Here is a 13,332-nt window from a genome sequence, read left to right on the forward strand (position 1 = left end):
TACACAACGTACGCAGTAAAACTAGGGGCCGATTAGATGCGGAGGCTTCCAATCACAGAAAACAATTTCAGTCCAAGTTTTTGGTTGGGGGGGGGGGGGGAATTGCCTTCGAATGAGGAATATGAATCAAAGATTTAAAGTAATTATTTTTTTCCTGGCAGACCAAATTAGAAGTCTGAATTTGTCTTTAAGTTTAATGACATCAGGGGGATACAAGCATAGCATTAAAATCTGTTTTTATCCGTCCTCTGTAATGGTCCTTTGAACTATTCCACATTCAGAATATTATCGCACACTTCACTGTCAAACCAAGGACAAAGAACTTCGAGTTGGCTTCTTTGTTCTAATCTAATAAACAGCATGACAAGTATCTTAATATGATATAATTAGCTGCAGGAATGTGTCCCATTAATAACTGGTAATTAAATGGTAACTCAGATAAAAGGTGGTGTGTGTGTGTCGCTTAATTTATTATACTTTGAAATTAATGGGTTGAGCCTGAGGCAATTATTGCATTTGTCCTTTTTGGCTATCCTTTTAATGGCCGAGATCTGTGACATCGTTGATAAAAGCAGGACAGTATGAGTCACCCTTCATAGTATTACCCTCTCTTTTGCCCAGGAGTGTGGACCAACGTAGACAAAGAAAAGTTCGTTTTGAAAAAAAAAAAAAAAAAAAAAAAAATCAATAATAAATATTTCATAATCATTTTCCTTGATATTAATGAAAACATTTTACTTTGGAACAAACAACAGCAGCAGCAGCAACATTATTATTATTATTATTATTATTAAACTAAATAACCAAATGTCTACTTTACTCCCAAGCAATGAAATATGCATTTAAATAGACAGACAGTATCATAATATCAATATCACTCAAGATAAGTCATACTGGTTGAGATTCTAAGCTCTTATATTGGCTAGAATTTAGAGCAATGAAAAGTATAAACAATTAAAGGAAAAAAATATATTATGGTAAATTTTTAATATCCTGATTATCTTTTTAGAATTTTTTTAAAAAATGATTCATTTCATTCAGAGACACCTGTTTATGTTATACATTAAATAAATATAACTAAATTGCACGGAAAGCGTAAGCGTATGGTTTTTTCAATTGAGTGTTTTGTGTAGTGTATTATTGATGAAATTAAAGAGTCAGCTGAGTCATTGTGTTGTTAATTAGTGGCGATAGTTTTGAATGATAAATGATATATACAGAGGTAAGTGTTCTTCATTTTCTAAGGTTTTTTAAGGTGAAATATTTGCTACCGTTGCTGGTAGATCGATTTGATCTACGGGATATATATAATAGAGTAACATTTTATTGCTGGTAGACACCTAAGAGTGTCTACGGGATCTGCTAGTGGACCCTCAAAAGTTCACAGGATTGTCTTTGCCTGCTCGGGGCACCTGAGGGACCTCTACTCTTTCTCCATCTGTGTCTCAACACATTTTTATTTCTTGAAATGACAAAACTTCTAAATGAAACCCAATTCGAAGAAGTCTACAGGGAATTCCTCAGACTGGGAAAGCTACTGAGTGATAACTGGCCGGGAAAGGTTAAACTGTACGACACGTTTCCCCCCGAATGTGTCTCAGACGCTGTCGCTGAAGATCATTTAGAGTCGATGCCTTCTACTCCTTCAGACTTTGCAGAAGTGCGTGCTCACAACGTCGTCGCTGAAGATCATTTAGAGTCGATGCCTTCTACTCCTTCAGACTTTGTAGAAGTGCGTGCTCGCAAAAAGCGAAGAACAACAGAAGAACCGCACAATGACAATACTGTAATGGAACAGGATTCTCAGGGTTCGGACGCCGCTACTTCTCCCAAAGAAAAGGTACCTCCGGTCATCCTTAGAGAAAAACAAAAGTGGGCAGCTTTACGATCCACAATGTCCAATCTGCATATTGGCTTCATTAAGGCCAAAAACATGGATGAAGACATAAAGATTCAGCCAGCAACAGTGACAGACTATAGAAGGTTGACCAAGGAACTGGACAACAGAGGCATCCAGTATCATACCTTTGCGCTCAGTTCAGAAAAAAATTTAAAAGTAGTCCTTCGTGGTGTCTGTGAAGACATTGACACAGCAGAAATCGCTGCTGACCTAAATTCTCAGGATCTGCCACCTGTCAAGGTGAGCAGAATGTACAAAACAGACAAAACTCCCATGCCATTAGTCCTTGTTGAGATTCACAAAATATATAAGGATATCTACAACTTAAAAACAGTCTGTGGTCTCATCGTCACACCGGAACCACTCCGTAAAAGATCATCTTCTGGGCAGTGCCACAGGTGCCAAAAGTTTGGCCATGCCCAGAATCCATGCAGGGCAGAATATAGATGTTTAAAATGTGGAGACAGCCACCCAACCAATACCTGCACTAAGCCAAGGACCACCTCGGCCAAATGTGCCAACTGCAGTGACACTCATCCGGCGAACTACAAAGGATGTACTCAACACCCAAAGAACAGACGGATGGAGGCAATCAGTCAGCCCTCCTCCTTCAGTACAAGAACACCAGCGGCCCAGATATCAAAACCGGAGACTCTGCGGCCACAGTCGGAGACCTCCAACCAAAAGCAAACAAGAAGTTATGCCGATGTGACCCGTACAATTAGGCCAATTCCAGAACAAAATCAACCAAGAGCACCTTAAAACCTAACAGCTATTATCATGACCTCACTAGCAAACATGCTACAAAATTTTAGCCTATCAAACCCTACTGAAACCTCCACTAAAAGATTTCTTCGTGAAACACAGGTCATCCTCACAGCTCTCATAAATGAATAGAAACAAACTCATTCCAGCATCTCTTCAAATAGTTGCTTGGAACGCAAATGGCCTCAAAAACAAAATCCTGGAACTCCGTGCCTTCACATCTAGGTATCAGCCAGATGTTATTCTAATTAGCGAAACTCATCTAAGACCCTCAGACAATCCTACAATAAGAGGCTATCGCCTATACAGAAATGACAGACTACTCTACACAGGCGGTGGCACTGCCATCTTCATTAAAAACTACATTAAGCACCACTATGTGAGCATTCCTTCAACCACTAACCTTGAGATCACAGGAGTGGAAGTAGTCACCAGCTCCACTGGCAAACTGAAAATCTACTCAGCTTACAACCCTCCCCAAAAATCTCTACTTCACTCTGATCTAAATGCCATCTTAGGCATCAGAGGGGCCACCATTATTGCCGGGGATCTGAATTCCAAGCATCCTGCGTGGAATTGTTCAACCACAAACAAGAATGGTTGCATCCTTTTCAATTACTTAGGATCAAGCAACGCTGTTGTGGCAGGCCCCACCGAACCAACTCATCTCAGTACGTTCGGCACTGCTGACATCCTGGATATAGCTATCCTGCAGGATATTAAACTTCAGTACAGTATCATATCTATGGATGAACTATCATCCGATCACAATCCAATTCTACTACAGCTGGCAAATCATGAATTCCTGTGTCCTCCTTCTCACTCCTACATTGTATGGGAAAGACTGTCAGCCGCACTCAAGGATTATATTGAACCTGTTCCTCACATACGCACAAAAGAAGAAGTAGAAACTCCAGTTACAAATCTCACACAACAAATTAATTCTGCTATAAAGGTAGCTTCCTCCTACAAATCTGCCCGCAAGCCAGATCGTTTGCCTGAAGACATCATGAACTTAATTAGAGATAAAAACAGAGCTCGAAAAAGATTCCGTAACACGTGTGCACCACAAGACAAAACAAATCTAAACAGACTAAATGGGGCAGTAAGAGATGCACTGAAAGCTCATAGAGACTATGTATGGGATGTAAAGTTATCCTCCATTTCACCTAGTGATCACTCCATCTGGGGACTACTGAAAAATACCAAAAACAAAGGCAGATCCCTTCCCCCAATATTAACTGATCAGGGCCTTGCTCACACAGATGTGGATAAAGCAGAGGTAATAGCGCACAGCTTGGAAGAGCAATGCAGGCCTTCGTATGGAAACCTTGACTTTGACCACATACATAAGATTCACAGCAAGGTCAGACACTCACTCAAACTTCCTATCACCAGCACTGACCATATTGCATCAACATCACCTGCTGAGATATATGACATTATTAAAAATTTAAAGAACAAAAAAGCTCCTGGACCAGACGGCATTACTAATCGTGTGATTAAACTACTGCCCCGGAGGGCAGTAGTGTACCTGACCAGTATAATAAATGCAATTTTAAGATTTCACTATTTTCCTTCCACCTGGAAACTGGCTGACGTAATTCCCATACATAAGCCAGGCAAAGACTCACACCTACCCCAAAATTATCGTCCAATCAGTCTCATCTCAAATCTGGGTAAGGTTGCAGAGAAGGTCATCCTCTCACGACTTCAGACCTCAATAAATGACCTAAACATCCTTCCAAAAGAACAGTTTGGTTTTAGGCAACACCATAGTACTACCCAGCAAATCCACTGAATTGTTGAATACATCACAACCAGCTACAACTGGCGCCAGTGCACAGGCGCTGTTTTCCTAGACTTATCCAAAGCATTTGACAAAATCTGGCATTTTGGACTCCTGCACAAGCTTATCTCAGCCGGCATCTCACCTAAAATGGTTCATTTAATCCACTCATATCTTCAAAATAGATCAATGCAAGTAAAAATCAACGGTTCTACATCCTCCTAGCGCCACATCTTTGCTGGAGTGCGGCAGGGATCTCTACTGGCTCCATTACTGTTCTCTATATACATGTTAGACATCCCGCACAATCCGATGACTTCCATTTTGGCCCTATATGCGGACGATACGGCAATTCTAACCAGATCTCTCAGACCCCTTTTCATTACCAGAAAGCTTCAAGAAAACATTCTAAAGCTGGAGGGTTAGTTCTCTAAGTGGAGATTGGAAGTCAACCCCCAGAAAAGCTCAGCCGTTCTTTTCTCAAAAATGCCAATGTCTCCTGTAGGAGATTTGTTACTATTCAATACTAAAATTCCCTGGCAGTCAGAAACAAATTACCTGGGTGTAATTCTCGACAAAAAGCTATCTTTCAATCAGCACACCAAGTCTGCATGCACAAAGGCATCTAAAGCCATAGCTAATTAATAGAAATAGCAAGCTCAGCAACAGAATCAAATTACAACTATACCAGATGACAATTCGTCCTATAATCACCTATGCCTCTCCGGCCTGGAGCCACACCTCTAATGCTAACATCATCAAAATACAGCGAGTGCAGAACAAGTGCCTGAGAATGATTTTGAACGCCCCGTGGTATGTTAGAAACATTCAACTCCACAGAGACACAAATATTCCCTATATTTTCTCTTTTCTACGATCCTTAGCCACCAAGTTTTTCCTAAAGACGTCCACACATCTCAACGATTTGGTTCAACAAGCTACAGCATACGATCCAACGGACATATTCAAATATAGAAGACCAAAAGCTATATTGGCCTCCTTTAGTGATGCATAATCTCCATGCCCAATCAGGGCGAGCATTCTGCTCATAAATTTTACCTTCACTGCAACCACAACAGATAGCGGGGAATATGAAAAGCATCTTGCTTCACCCCTAAAGACATAAATGTCAATTGTCAATTGTAAACGTATGATACGTAATTTGATATACTGGTGTGTGATGGCGGTTGCCAAGTGTGTATATATATATATATACACTTGGCAACCGCCATCACACACCACCATAAATATATACAGTATATATATATATATAATCTTGATTTTAATAGTTATAATGAGAAACTTTGGTTTTGTAGTAGCAGCTAGATTAACTAGCAGAGACGTGTTTAAAGTCATTAAATTGCGGATTATACTGTATTTAAGAACATCAGCAAAGGTAAGTGGACTGTAATTGCAACGAGGGCGATTCGTTAAGCCTAACAGCCGTTAGAATCGCCATTGTTAGCATATCTATTTCAGATCCATTTACTTGCGTTTATACGCAAATCGTCAATGATGAATGTGTTAGATTTGGACGCCCTCACAGATTCGCTGGATGAAGAGCCAGCGCTTATACTTGTAAATAAACTCCAAAGGAAATTTAAGCTCAAATGGCCATCAAACATGATAGATCCTGATATCATTATAGACTCTCTAGATAAAGGACTGGCTTTCAGCTTCATAAAGAAACTCCTTAAGAAGTTCGAGCTTGAATGGCCCGGCTTTCTAAATCTTTGCTCTTTACCAGAGACTGATGAAGATCAAAATGAAGACGCTCCTTAAATGGAGGAAAAATTAAACCTAGTAATCTCTGACTCTACTCATTCAGATCAAGGAGAGAGGCACGCGCGTAAAAACGCAAAACTCTTGCCTCGGAGTCAGCAAACGAAAATGGCATGGATGAAGATTCCCCCCCCCAACACAGATTCCTCTGCTTCTACCAATGAAAAGGTGCCTTCAGTAATTCTTAGGAAAAAGCAGAGATGGACAGCCTTAAGAACCACCATGGCCAACCTGCAGATAAATTACTCCACTGCCAAGAACACAGAGGAGGGCATCAAAATTCAGCCCACTACAGTGACTGACTATAGAAATTTAACCAAGGAGTTGGATGTAAGAGGTATACAATACCATACCTTCACACTTACCTCGGAGAAAAATTTAGAAGTGGTACTCCGAGGAGTATCTGAAGACATTGAAACAGCTGAAATAGCTGCTGACCTCAACATGCAAGAGCTGCCTCCCATAAAAGTCCATAGAAACAAACTATGGCCTCCATATCACCTGGTGATCAATCCTTTTGGAAGTTCCTGAGAAACATCGAAAACAAAAACAAATCTCTTCCTCCTCTCAAATCTGACCTGAACATTGTTTACACAGATGCAGAAAAAGCCGAAACTATAGCTAAAAATTAAGAAAAACAGTGTAGCTCTTCATACAATAATCTAAATTTCAATCATATTTACAAAGTCCACCGCCACGTCAGACACGTGTTAAAACGGACTGATACCTGTACCAGCCAACTCACACCTACTTCCCCAGCTGAAATTTATGACATTATAAAGAATTTAAAGAATAAAAAAGCTCCAGGTCCTGACGGCTTATCCAACAAAGTTATTAAACTGCTACCCCGAGAGGCTATCGTATATCTTACAACAATAATAAATGCTATGTTCAGGTTTAAGTACTTCCCCTCTGCATGGAAGTTGGCAGACGCAGTTCCTATATACAAGCCTGGAAAGGATCCTCAGCAGCCTCAAAGTTATCGTCCCATAAGTCTGATTTCTAATTTGGGCAAAATAGCAGAAAAAGCTATCCTTTCCAGAATTCAACTTTCAGTAAAAATATTAAACATCTTTCCTTCAGAACAGTTTGGTTTTCGCCAATTTCACAGTACCACCTAACAAATTCATAGACTAATAGAATTCAGTATCACAAGTTACAATTGGCACCAATACACCGGAGCAGTTTTTCTTGACTTAGAAAAGGCGTTCGACAAATTATGGCACTTTGGACTACTATACAAGTTGATTTTAGCTGGCATTCCATTAGATCTAGTCCAAATTATAAAGTCATTTCTTAGTGACAGACGAATGCAAGTCAAACTAAATGATATATTATCTACCCAGCGACGCATCTTGGCAGGAGTTCCTCAAGGGTCCCTTCTGGCACCGATACTTTTCACGATTTACATGGCGGACATTCCGCACAATCCAATGTCATCTATCATTGCCCTACACGCAGACGACACAGCTATACTAGCCAGATCTATTAAACCGCACCTTGTCACCAAGAAACTGCAAGAAAACCTGCAGAGATTAGAGCACTGGTTCTCGGAATGGAGATTGCAAGTAAACCCTCAGAAGAGTATCTCCATGCTCTTCACTAAAAACTCAATATCTCCCAAAGATGACATCTTCCTATTTAATACCAAGATTCCCTGGAAAGCAGAAGCCAAATATCTGGGTGTACTGCTGGACAGAAAACTAACTTTCAGTCCACATATAAAAGCCTCATGTACAAAAGCATCAAGAGTTATTGCACAGCTTTACCCTCTTATCAATAGGAATAGCAAACTGGATACCAAACTAAAACTGCTCCTTTATCAGTTGATGATTCGACCCATTGTTACTTATGCATCTCCAGCCTGGAGTCACACCTCAAGTACAAATATCCTCAAATTACAGAGAGTGCAAAACAAATGTCTCCGCATGATCTTAAACGCACCATGGTATGTCAGAAATGTCCAACTCCACCGGGACACAAATATCCCCTACATCTACTCTTTCCTGCAGTCTTCAGCAGTAAAGTTCTTCTCAGCATCCTCTTCACATCCAAATGAATTAGTGCAACAAGCAGCAAATTATGATGAAACTGACTTCTCAAAATACAGGAGACCCAAGGCCATCCTACTTCCAAATGAAGATCTTTAAATCGCACCCACTCAAGCAGAGCACTTAACTCATAAACTTTTCCTCACACAGCAATCCTTATCAGATAGCAGGGATTATAAAAGCATTTTGCTTCACCCTTATAGTCAGCAACGTCTTGCGTCTTGCGTAGGATTGTTGGACGAGGCTAAAATGGAGGGTGCTTTGATGGTTGTTGTTGTAAAGAATGTTTTTGATTTCAGTGGTGATATATATATATATATATATATATATATATATTTTTCTCAGGTAAGCATATTTGAATACTTTTAAACATGAACAGTTTACGTCCCGCCGACTTTATCCAATCTCTGGATAAGAAGCTGGCGCTCGACCTCCTCAAAAAACTGTTGAAGAAATTTGAGGTAGAGTGGCCAGGGTTTCTAAACCTATATTCAACGACAGATGACTCCACAGAAGGGGACAACTCATCACCAAGGGAAGAAGTGAAGATGAACCTGATAATCTCTGCCCCACACCAAAAGACCATACAGAAACCCATGCTCGAAAAAAACGTAAAACAGCGGAGACTCAGGTAAACGAGGGGATGGAAGAAGATGTCCCCAACACTGACCTCCCCACATCCAACAATGAAAAAGTCCCGCCAATTGTACTATGTGAAAAAGAACGATGGACGGCCCTCAGGCCTATTATGCAAAACCACCAAATTGCCTATTCACGGACAGAAAACGTAGATGAGGGAGTCAAAATCCAGCCTGCCACAGTAGACGACTACAGACACCTCACAAAAACCATGGATGAGTTAGATATTAAATATCATACTTACTCACTGAAGTCAGAGAAAAACCTAAACGTTGTGCTCAGGGGAGTAACAGAAAACATCTGCACAGATGAAATAACTGAAGACACGCCTACACGTTCTCACGATCCCCCACCTGTCAAGGTCAGCAAAATGTTACGGGACGATAAGAGTCCTCCAATGCCCCTAGTACTCGTAGAGATACCTAACACTCACAAGAACATATACAACATAACAACGATCTGTGGTCTGAAAATCACAACTGAACCACTAAGGAAAAAAGCCTCGTCGGGCCAGTGCCACAGATGTCAGAAATACGGACACGCACAGAAACTCTTCAGAGCAGACTACAAATGCCTCAAATGTTGACAAAACCACCCCACAGCAACCTGCTCAAAACCCAGGACCTCACCAGCCAAATGCGCGAACTGCAGGGGCCCCCACCCGGCAAACTACAGAGGCTGCAGTCACTACCCTATAAACAAAACAGATGACAAAAGGAAACAGATCTCTCAATCCTGTTCACAGGCACCAGAGTCGACGGCTCCCCAGTTGCCTGACACCCAACAAAAGACAATAAAATACCAGCTCTCACAAATGGAAATACCAAGTTTGGAAAGCCACCGTCGAAGCAGGACATACGCCGAAGTAGCCCGCCCATCCAAAGATATCCAACAGGACCAAATTCTTCCAAACATGACAACAGTCATCACAGCCTCATTGGCAAACATGCTTCAAGACTTCAGTAAGTCAAATCCTTCACCAAACTCCACAAAACGATTTCTAAAAGAAACTCAAACCATCTTATCAATGCTTGTTAATGAACAAAACTAGATTACTCCCAAACTCACTACAAATCGCCGCTTGGAATGCCAATGGCCTAAAAAACAAGACACTGGAGCTTCAAGAATTCTCTCACAGATACAACTCCAACATCATCCTAATGAATGAAACTCATCTAAGACCTGTAGACAATCCAAAACTGAGAAGATACACACTGTATAGAAATGACCGACTGGACTACAGAGCTGGTGGTACAGCCATATTTATCAGGCACAATGGAATACTCAACCTCCAACCTAGAACTCACCGGTGTCGAAGTCCACACAAACTCAACTGGAAGACTTAAAATCTACGCCGCCTACAACTCCCCCGCTAAGACCCTGCTATTTTCTGACTTGGATGCTGTACTGGGCATAAATGAATGCCCAGTACAGCATAAAAAATCTCAAAATCCAAACATCCCTCCTGGAATATCAAAACCACAAATAAAAATGTCCATATCCTCTTCAACTACACAGGATTAAACAATGCTGTCGTAATAGGACCCACCGAACCAACCCACCACAGCCCTACTGGCGCAGCCGACATCGTAGACATCGTCGTCCTACACAACATCAAATACCAGTACAGCATTCAAGCACTGAACGAATTATCATCAGATCACAACCCAATCCTACTTCACTTAGGGAACAAAGACCAGTCACCTCCCTCCCAAACCTCCATTGTCTGGGAGGGAGGTGACTGGTCTTTGTTCCCTAAGTGCTACCAGAACACATTGGTCCGGTTCCCCATATAAAAGCCAAGGAAGAAATAGACATGGCAATAAAGAACCTCACCAATCAAATCAATAAAGCCATAACAGCAACCACAGTATCCACAATTACCCACAAACAAAACCGTCTCCCAGAAGAAATCATGGACTTAATAAGGGGGAAAAACAGACAAAGAAAAAGATATCACAACACACGTGCTCCCCCAGGACAAAATAGCCCTCAACAGACTAAACAAATCTTTCCAAGAAGCACTCTAGAACCACAGGAATCAACAATGGGACAACAAGCTCACCTCCATCTCCACAGCAGATCACTCAAAGCAGAACAGCACCTTGCATACACAGATGCTGACAAAGCTGAAGCCATAGCAAGAAACCTAGAGAAACAATGCAGTCCTGAATATGAGAACGTAGACATCAGCTATGTATACAAGATCCATCATAAAGTCAGGTTCACAGTAAATCGTACCAATGACAATCCAAGCCCTATAATGCCTACCTCACCTACCGAAATAATCGGCATTATCAACCACCTCAAGATCAAAAAAGCCCCAGGTCCCGACGGCATCACTAACAAACTCATCAAGGCACTACCACGCAAAGCCATAGCGCATCTGGAAAACATCATAAACTCCATCCTCAAATGGCAGCACTTTCCCCAGTCATGGAAAATAGCTGACATCATCCCAATTCACAAACCAGGCAAAGACCCACACCTACCGTCCCATCAGCCTGCTATCCAACTTAGGAAAAATAGCAGAGAAAATCGTCCTCATCAGAATCCAAGATCATGTCAACCAACTAAATATCATTCCACAAGAACAATTTGGCTTCCGTCAAAATCACAGCACCACCCAACAGATCCATAGACTGGTAGAATACATTACCACAGGATTTAATTGGAATCAGCACACTGGAACCGTCTTCGTAGACATCTCAAAGGCCTTCAGTAAGATCTGGCACCAAGGCCTCCTCTACAAACTTATCATCGCAAACCTTCCACTAAACATGATACACCTGATTAAATCATGCCTCTCAAACAGGAGGATGGACGTCAAAATAAAAGCACAACGATACTCTTCACAAGAAGGCGAACAGGGTGATGTCTCCCAAAGGAGACATCACCCTGTTCAACTCTAAAATTCCCTGAAAAACTGAAGCAAAATACCTTGGAATACTTCTCGATAAACGATTATGCTTCAACAGCCAAATCAAGAGCACATGCACCAAAGCTTTAAAAGTTATCGCCCAGCTATAACCCTTGATCAACAGACACAGCAAACTAAGCTCAAGAAACAAAATTCTACTCTACAAGACAGTGGTGATCTGTCCCACAATTATATGCGCCTCCCCAGCCTGGAGCCATACCTCCAAGACAAACATCCTCAAGCTACAAAGACTACAGAACAAGTGCCTGCGAATGATACTGGACGCCCCGTGGTTCATCAGGAACGTCTAGATCCACCAGGACATAAATATCCCCTACATCTCTCCACTACTACGCTCCCAGCAGAAAAATTCTTTATGAAGACATCTACACATCCAAATCAATTAATACAACAAGCCGGAAACTATGACGGAATGACCACTGGAAACATAAGAGACCGAAAGCAATCCTAACACTCGACGACGTGTAACCACATCTGCCCACTCTGGGCGAGCTAAAATAGCTCACAAATCTCTCCCATCACTTCTCCGGAAACAGACAACAGATAATATAAAAAGTGTCAGCGCCATTATATGTCCTGCGTCCTGCGGTACGATTGTTGATTAGAATTTAAAGTTTGATGAGGCAAGGTTTTGCAATGCTGTTATTTGATATTAACAAGATAGAATTCAAAGAAATCGATACAGTATATATTGTATATTATCAAGCTTTTGAAAATACAATAGTCATCATCATCATCATGCGTATCACGGATTTAGGCCTAGCGTAGCCTGTTCCGGCCTTAGAAGTCATAGTTGAATCTTTTAAGAGGACGTCCTGGTTTTCTTTTCCCTAATGGCTTGTACTTTAAGGCTTGTTTTGGTAATCTTTCTGTTTCCATTCTTTGAACGTGTTCCATCCATTTATGTTTATATTTTCTAATATTTTATATTACTGGTTCTTGGTTTAATTCTTTCTTAAAATACAATGGTATTTAATAAATACAAATGTATTATCAACTTTTTGAAAATACAATAGTATTTAATACATACAAATGCAGAATACTATGAGAACATTTTACGAACTGAAGAATTTCAAAATAATATAAGATGCACTTTTAAGAGAAGAAGAAACACTGTGAAGTATTTTGATTTGTGAAATTTGGGTGTACTTCTACTTCCAAAAAAAAAGTGGAAGGATCGGAATTACATTTTTTTTTTTTTATTGAAACACAACACAAATACCTCGTTACTTCGTTATCGTTAGACAGAACCAAAAGATAAGAAATATTAATATCGTTCTCATTCTATCAGAGGTGTGATCTGTCATTCGTACATAACCCTCGTACACGACAGCCTAATTTACTGTTTGTCTGCCCTACATTTTTGTAAGCGAACCGTTGCCGAATACGAAGTTCACACCGGGATTCAAACACGTGCTTGTACATATTTCCCATGTCTAGAAAGACTTAAAGGAGAAAGCATTTC

The 13,332-nt window shown here is 40.8% G+C and overlaps 1 protein-coding gene across 1 annotated transcript in view; it reads right to left on the reverse strand.

The window, feature by feature from the left end:
* The window catches only part of LOC150101943 (caveolin-1-like), an 83,692-nt gene that overhangs the window by 42,303 nt on the left and 28,057 nt on the right, over positions 1-13,332 (reverse strand). The window lies entirely within an intron of this gene.

Source organism: Typopeltis vanoorti, chromosome 11 (assembly GCF_054136105.1).
Source record: "Typopeltis vanoorti isolate ZY-2024b chromosome 11, IOZ_Tvanoo_1.0, whole genome shotgun sequence".
NCBI lineage: Eukaryota > Metazoa > Arthropoda > Arachnida > Uropygi > Thelyphonidae > Typopeltis > Typopeltis vanoorti.